We start from the raw sequence: 7,268 nt of genomic DNA, 5'->3' as shown, positions 1-7,268 counted from the left end.
AAGAACCAGAGGTGGAAGAGGACCAGAGAAATTGTGTTCAGGACCACTGCACTTATGAGGTCATAGCAGCTGTGGTTGCCCATACAAGACCTGCACCAGATCAAGCCAGTCAGCATTTCAGCATGGAGTGGGGAGGGGCTTGTGAACCCTACTCCTAGCTGAAGCTGTGGAGAGTTGATGGCTTCTAGGGCAGACTCAGTTTTCTTTAAGGGTGTGGCTGCTGGTAGGTTGGCCATTCTCCAGTGTCCATATACACCCATGGGTATAAGGACAGTGCAAGTTGGACTCAGTAGGTTACTTTTTTTAAAAAAAGAAGACACGGGCTGGAGAGATGGCTCAGTGGTTAAGAGCACTGATTGCTCTTGCAGAAGACCCGGGTTTGAATCCCTGCCCTCACATGGCAGCTAACAACTGTCCATAACTCCAGTTCCAGGAGATCTGACACCCTCTTCTGTCTTCGATCGGCATTGCATGACACAGGTGCACTTACACACATGCACACTATACTCTCATACATATTAAAAATAAATCAAATAATAAAAAAAGAAGACACAAAGTTTGAGACAGAGTGGGAAGGTGGGGTGGATCTGGGAGGAGTTGGGGGAGGAGTGGAGGTGAATATGATCAAAATAATTGTATGAAATTCTCAAAGAATTAATGCACATATATATTTAAATATCTTGGCTCTTTCAAGTCTGAAGGCATCTTGATTGATTATAAAAAGCCTTTGGATCATTTTTTGTTTTCTGTCTGTTTCTGAGACAGTTCTCACTCTGAAGCCAAGACTGTCCTATTTTGTGGTCCGCCTGACTCCAGCTGCCCAAGTGCTGAGATGACGGGGGTGCCACCACACCTGGCTGGATGACGGGGGTGCCACCATGCCTGGAGGGATGACGGGGGTGCCAGTACGCCTGGCTGGATGATGGGGTGCCACCACGCCTGGGTGGATTACTTCCCTTCAGCTTTAAGGCCTTGGCTCAATAACTAGAAACTCCAAGTCCTGCTCCACTCCAGCCCCAGTCCATATTCCTGATTCTTTATCTTTTGATTATTGTCTCTGTGAGTGCAAAAGTCACTAAACTGATTCAGATGCAAGGGGTTGGGGATATGGATGGAGAGGCAGCAGGGCTCCTTGGAAGGAAAGTCATCAAATTGACAGAAAAAATACAAAAACCACTGGAAAACACTCAGGCAGCCCAGAACTAGGAAGTGGGGATCTGTTAGTCTGTCTGGGCCCTTCAGCCCCTCCCCAGCATTGTAGATTTTATCATCACCCAACCCAGCACCTTTGGGCAGGCAGTTCCTACCTGCTGGTGCCCCCGGGGCCCCTCTGGCTCCTATCTGCTCCACTGTCTTTTTTCTGCCTTATAACTCACTGATTTTACCTGTTGTTTTCAATTGCTGTGACAAACAGTCTGACCAGTGGGAGGAAAGGGTTTATTTGGCTTACATCTCCCTGGTCACAGTTCATCTGGGAGCCCAAGGTAGAAACTGGTAGGTAAAAAGTTGCCGGAGAATGAATGGATGGAGGAGGAAGCACCAGGACACAGATAAAACTCCATCAGAATAGAGTTTATTAGCAAAGGAACACATGGGACAGATTCCCTTCCGGGCACGGAAAATGTCTGCCCCAGTCCTGAGCTGGGGTCTTTTAAAGGGGGAGGCTTCTGCTTCCAGCAGAAGGTGGGAAAATGTATTTTTTTAAAGTTGGGAAGGGGGAGCAGGAGAGTGGGACTGTTAAAACCTGTTCTCTTTAGAGATCAAAGGGGAAGCCTGCTGTGTTGGCCAAACAGTGGAGAAAAGTCTGCTTCTCTTGACTTCAAAGACCAAGGTGTTTATCAACTCAGTTCCCTTTTCTCAGGAGCTTGAGAAGTCTGTGAGACCCTGATGGTGAGGGGGTGGGGCTATCTGAACCTTAACAGAAACTCAGGGTAGGAACCTGGAGGCAGGAGCTGGAGCACAGGCCATGATGGAATGCTGCTTACTGACTTGCTCCCTGGCCCCTGATTAGCCTGCTTTCTTATACAACACAGGCCCACCTGCCCAGGGGTGGCATCACCTACAGTGGGCTGGGCCCTCCCACATCACTCAACAATCAAGAAGATGCCTCACAAACATGGCCACAGGCCAGTCCAATAGAGGAATTTCTCCAATTGAGGCTCCCTCTACCCAGGTGTGTTAACAACTAAAACCATCCAGCACACTGATTTAATCTTAGGTTTCCAAATACAGATCCCCCCAAAAGGAATCCTTCAGAGCCAGGTGAGACATCTTTTGATGTACCAGATTCCCAGAGTTCATGCTGTTGTCAATCACAGACAGATGATTGTGAGAAAAGACTAGAAATAGATTATTTAAAAACTTTAAATTGTGTGTGTGTGTGTGTGTCTGTGTGTGTGTGTCTGTTTGGGGGGATGTGCACACCTAAATGCAGGTACCTGTAGAGGCCAGAAGAGGATGTCAGAGTTAGGGTGTCAGAGTCCCTGGAGCTGGAGTTGCAGGGGGTTGTAAGCCACCTAACACAAATGCTGGGAACTGAACTTGAGTCCTATGCAAGAACAGTATATGCTCTTTTTAAATTTTTTATTACTATTTTTATTTCTTTATGTGTATGAGTGTATTACCTGCATGTATGTAAGTGCACCTGTGTTGTACAATGCCCGCAGAGGTCAGAGGAGGGCATCGGATTCCCCTGGAGTTATGATGGTTGTTAGCCACCATGTAGGTGCTAGGAATCAAACCTGTGTCCTCTGCAAGAGCAATCACTGCTCTTAACCACTGAGCCACCTCTCCAGCCTGCAATACTGAGCCACATCTCCAGCTTGGAAATTGAATCGTAAAACTGCATTTAACTTACAGAGCCAGCAATCTGAAAAAACAGTGGATTAACGTCCTAGAAAGCAGTGTCCTTTCTCATCTCCAGGGGGCAGACTATTATATTGGAAGTGGGGTGGGCAGAGACAGGAAGTCACTCGGAGCTCAGTCTTAACCTTCTGGTCAGTGGTCAGCCATGTTTCTGAGCCTTGTGAAGTCTCTGCTCTCCCATTATCATCTCTCAACTCTTCCCTCATTCTGTGAATGTCTAGGCTCAGGTGCTCAGAAACACTGAGTCGAATAAGTTTCCGCTGGTGTCAACCCTGACCTCCTCCAGGGGCACCTGGGCTCAAGGAGGGGCTAACTCTGAACAAATGGACCATAACAGTGTGTACGTGCTAAGCTAGGAATAACATGTACAGGTCAGTCCCTTTCTATAGACTGGAGTACAGGCATGTCTTTGTAATACAGAATAGAAAAGTTCCCCTGTCCATCCCTCCTGTCCCCATCACTAAATTGTTGACAGTCTTATGGCCTGTCCTGAGCTAGGCTCCAGGACTTGGCCCATGCTTCTACGGGAGGAGCTCAGTCACTCATGGTTTTAATTTGTATTTCTCTGATTTCTAATGGAACTAAGCTTCTTTTCATATTTGATGGTCTTTGGATGTCCTCTCCTGTGAACTGACTAGTGATAAACTACCTCCTCCCTCCCTCCCTCCCTCCTTCCTCCTTCCCCTCCCTTCCTTCCTTTTCCTTTCTTTCTCATGCTGGGGATTGACCCCCAGCTTGTTCACACCTTAGCCAAGTGCTGTGTTGTGAGCACACACAGTCTGCATGGCTGTCTCAGCCTTGATTTCTTGCAGGAATTCTTCAATTTTCTAAGTACTAGTCCCTTGTCAGCTTTGAATACTCAAGTTCTTTCCTTCTCTCCCCAACCTGGCAACTTTGTCTATGGGTCCGTGGTTGACTAGAAGACTTTAATTTTGGTATAATAAAAATTGCTGTTAAAATTTCTTGTCTTATACTTTGTGCTTTTGAAGTTTTCAAGAGGTTCACCCCTAAACTTGGATCACAAAGGAATCAGCAGCATTTAACTCAACTAACATCATTTTAAGCCTTTCATGTTCCATATTGAGTCTATTTTGAGAGTCCTTTGATGTTGAGGAGTTTCTTTCTGTATACACTGAAGCATCTTCCAAAAACCTAGAGATGGCTCATCCCTTCCCTCTGATTGCTGGGTTTCCTTTACTGTATACAGAGCCCCATGTGCACTAGGTCTCTGAGCTCTTGTTCTGTCCCTTTGGCCTTTCATCTGTTCCTAGTTTTATATATCTTTATTCCTAGTTGGGCACATTTGACTTAACTATTCATGGATATTTCATCCCCCATGAAAAAGAATTTTTTACAAGTCCTTAAGAGGATGGTCTGAGGAGGGGTCGCTGTAAGCAGGACAATGCCCGGTGCAAAGATGGGGACTCAGATGGGAAAAAGGCACTGTGATGTCAGCAACCTCTTTCCCCTTTCAGCTCACCAAGTTCAGATGGAAGTGTTAATTATATTTTCATTATAGTAAATGACATTTCCATTGCCTGAAAGCACAGCGCTGCGTCCCTTTGGTTCACGTATGAAAGCTGCTTTCTTCACTGACCCCGATGAGTTTGGAAAAGTGGTTTCACTCCCACAGCAACCCTGCTTTGCTTCCTCTTCACTCGCCGTGACACTGGTTAACTTTCACTTCTGATTTGTTCTGACTAGTCTCTTTGGAAGCCATTTCCTTTTCAAGTAAACGTAATCAGGTCTAACGCACAGCTTGTGGGGCTGCATCTTTATTGGAGTAAATCAGAACAATACTCATCATCTTCACCTTTATTTTTATTTTTTGGGGGGGGTTCTTTTTGAGACAGGGTCTCCTTGTAACTCAAGCTGGCCTGGAACTCACTTTGTAGACCAGGCTGGCCTCAAACTCAGAGATCCACCTGCCTCTGCCTCCCTAGTGCTGGGACTAAAGGTGTGTGTCATCACGCCTGGCCAGCTTCACCTCCAATTCAAGTAGATGTTGAGGCTGAGATGATGGATCAGCTTGTTTGTTTGTTTGTTTGTTTGTTTTTCATTACTTAACTCTCTTCTCTCACTTAAAAATAAAAATATTCAAAACTCTTGTTAGGAAATGTACAGAAATGCATGCCTTGGAGGAAAGGAAAGGAAATAGCCACAGGGATAAACTTTAAAAGTATAATTTGGCCTTTAATCACAGCACTCTGGAGGCAGAGGCAGGCGGAGCTCTGTGAGTTCAAGGCCATCCTGGTCTACATACTGAGTGCCAGGCCAGCTGGGGCTACAGCAGAGACTCTGTCTCAATAAGACCAAAAAGAAAAAAAGAATTAATTTGAAGGAAGAAAGTGAATTACAAAAGAGTGTATACAGAATGGGATGATATTCATTCATATGATTTAAAACCTGTAAATAGCCAGGCGTGGTGGCATGCGCCTTTAATCCCAGCAGTGGGGAGGCATTGGCAGGCAGATCTCTGTGAGTTCGAGGCCAGCCTAGTCTACATGGGCCAGCCAGTGCTACATAGTGAGGCTCTGTCTCAAAACAAACAAGCCAACAAACAACACCCCCAAAACCAAAATAAAAAAAACACCCTAAAACCTGTAAAATAGTAGCTTATTTTATATTGACATATATGCACATAGATGTGTAAGAATACGTATGTGAGAGGCTGGAGAGATGACTCAGCGGTTAAGAACACTGGTTGCTCTTGCAGAAGACCTGGGTTCGAATCCCAGCATCCACATGGCAGCTAACAACTGTCCATAACTCCAGTCCCAGGGGATCCGACAGCGTCTTCTGACCTCCTCAGGCACTGCACGACATGGGTGCTCTTACCTACATGCAGGCAATACACGAATACACATAAAAGAAAAAAATAAATAAAATTCTTAAAAAAGAATACATATGTGCCGGTGCCAGCCAGCCAAAATGGACAGTACCTGAAAAGGGGAGTGAGGACTGAAAGAAAGAAAGAAGACAGGAAAGACGCTTGGGAGGGCTCACAGTAAATACTGCCAGCCGTGATTTATTTCAGTTCTGTCTTTTTATACAGAAGAACTCAATTAGTTACAATTGCTGTATTTCCCCACCTGTATCTGAGGGTCAGGGAGCAGTCAGATCAAAGGCTTCTTGGATCCTTTTGTTTACCACTAATGCCTCAAGGTCAGGTATTGTGAGGCTCTCCAGAAAACTCCTTCCTCCTGAATGGGCAGGTTAAGTACTGGTTTGCATGACACAAACTCAGGAGGCTGCTGCAGCTCAATGATTAACAGCTCCCGACACATATGTGAGTAATAAATACACATTGAGAATAAAGTTTGCATTAGGGAGAGGGTGCAGTAAGAGATCTAAAGTAAAGATGGGCACCAGTGAGATGGCTCAGGCGGTGAAGGTGCTTGCAGCCAAGCCTGATGACCTGAGTTTCATCCCCAGGACCTGCATGGTGGAAGGAGAGAGCTACTTCCCACGAGTTGTCCTCTGGGCTCCACACATGTGCTGTGGCATACCACATACCCATGTGTACACACAAATACGCAAATAAGTAAATGCAATAAAAATAGTAAGTAAATAAATATAGAAGAAATGTTGACAAATCTGGTTTGTGGACACGTGTTTTTTATCTTACATGCTACACACATTTTGTATTTGTAATACTTCGTAACAAACCAAGGGTCCTGCTTTGTCATGGGACTCAGCAATCCATTCCTTACAGTCTGTAATACCTGTTCTCACATTCATTACAATCAGTATGTTTTATTTCACTGATGAACCACAAGAGGGAGATCTAGAATAATTCAGCAACCAAATGTTCACTAAGCGGCATCCTAGAGGCTCGGTGGAAGGTGGGGGCGCTCCCCACAGCCCTGTGGTGTGGAAGGTGATGCCCCTCTTTGACATTTGGAATTTATCACAGATCACAATGAGAAACTGAAGAATGCTTTTAGGGAATATAGTTCAGGGCCGGGGATGTGGCTCAGTTGGTAGAGTGCTTGCCTAGCATACAGGGAACCAAACCTTCAACCTCCAGCACTGTGTGCACCATGCAACTGTGTACACCAATGTCCTAGGACCTCCCATGAAGACACACATGCTTTTTCAAATATTTTATTATTTTTATTTTATGTGTATGAGTGTATTGCCTGCATGTATGTAAGTCCACCCACGTCATGCAACACCTAATGGAGGTCAGAAGAGAACGTTGGATTCCACTGGAGTTATGGATGGTTGTTAGCTGCCACGTGGGTGCTGGAAGTCAAACTCTGGTCTTCTGCAAGAGTGGCAAGTGTTCCCACGCTCCCAACCACTGAGCCATCTCTCCAGCCCAGTGTACATGTTTTTTGTTTTTTTATTTTGCCACGCTCCCAACCACTGAGCCATCTCTCCAGCCCAGTGTACATGTT

The sequence above is a fragment of the Nannospalax galili genome, unplaced genomic scaffold, assembly GCF_000622305.1.
Source record: "Nannospalax galili isolate Female #2095 unplaced genomic scaffold, S.galili_v1.0 scaffold302, whole genome shotgun sequence".
In the NCBI taxonomy this organism is placed as follows: domain Eukaryota; kingdom Metazoa; phylum Chordata; class Mammalia; order Rodentia; family Spalacidae; genus Nannospalax; species Nannospalax galili.
Note: the sequence above shows the minus strand (reverse complement) of the source record.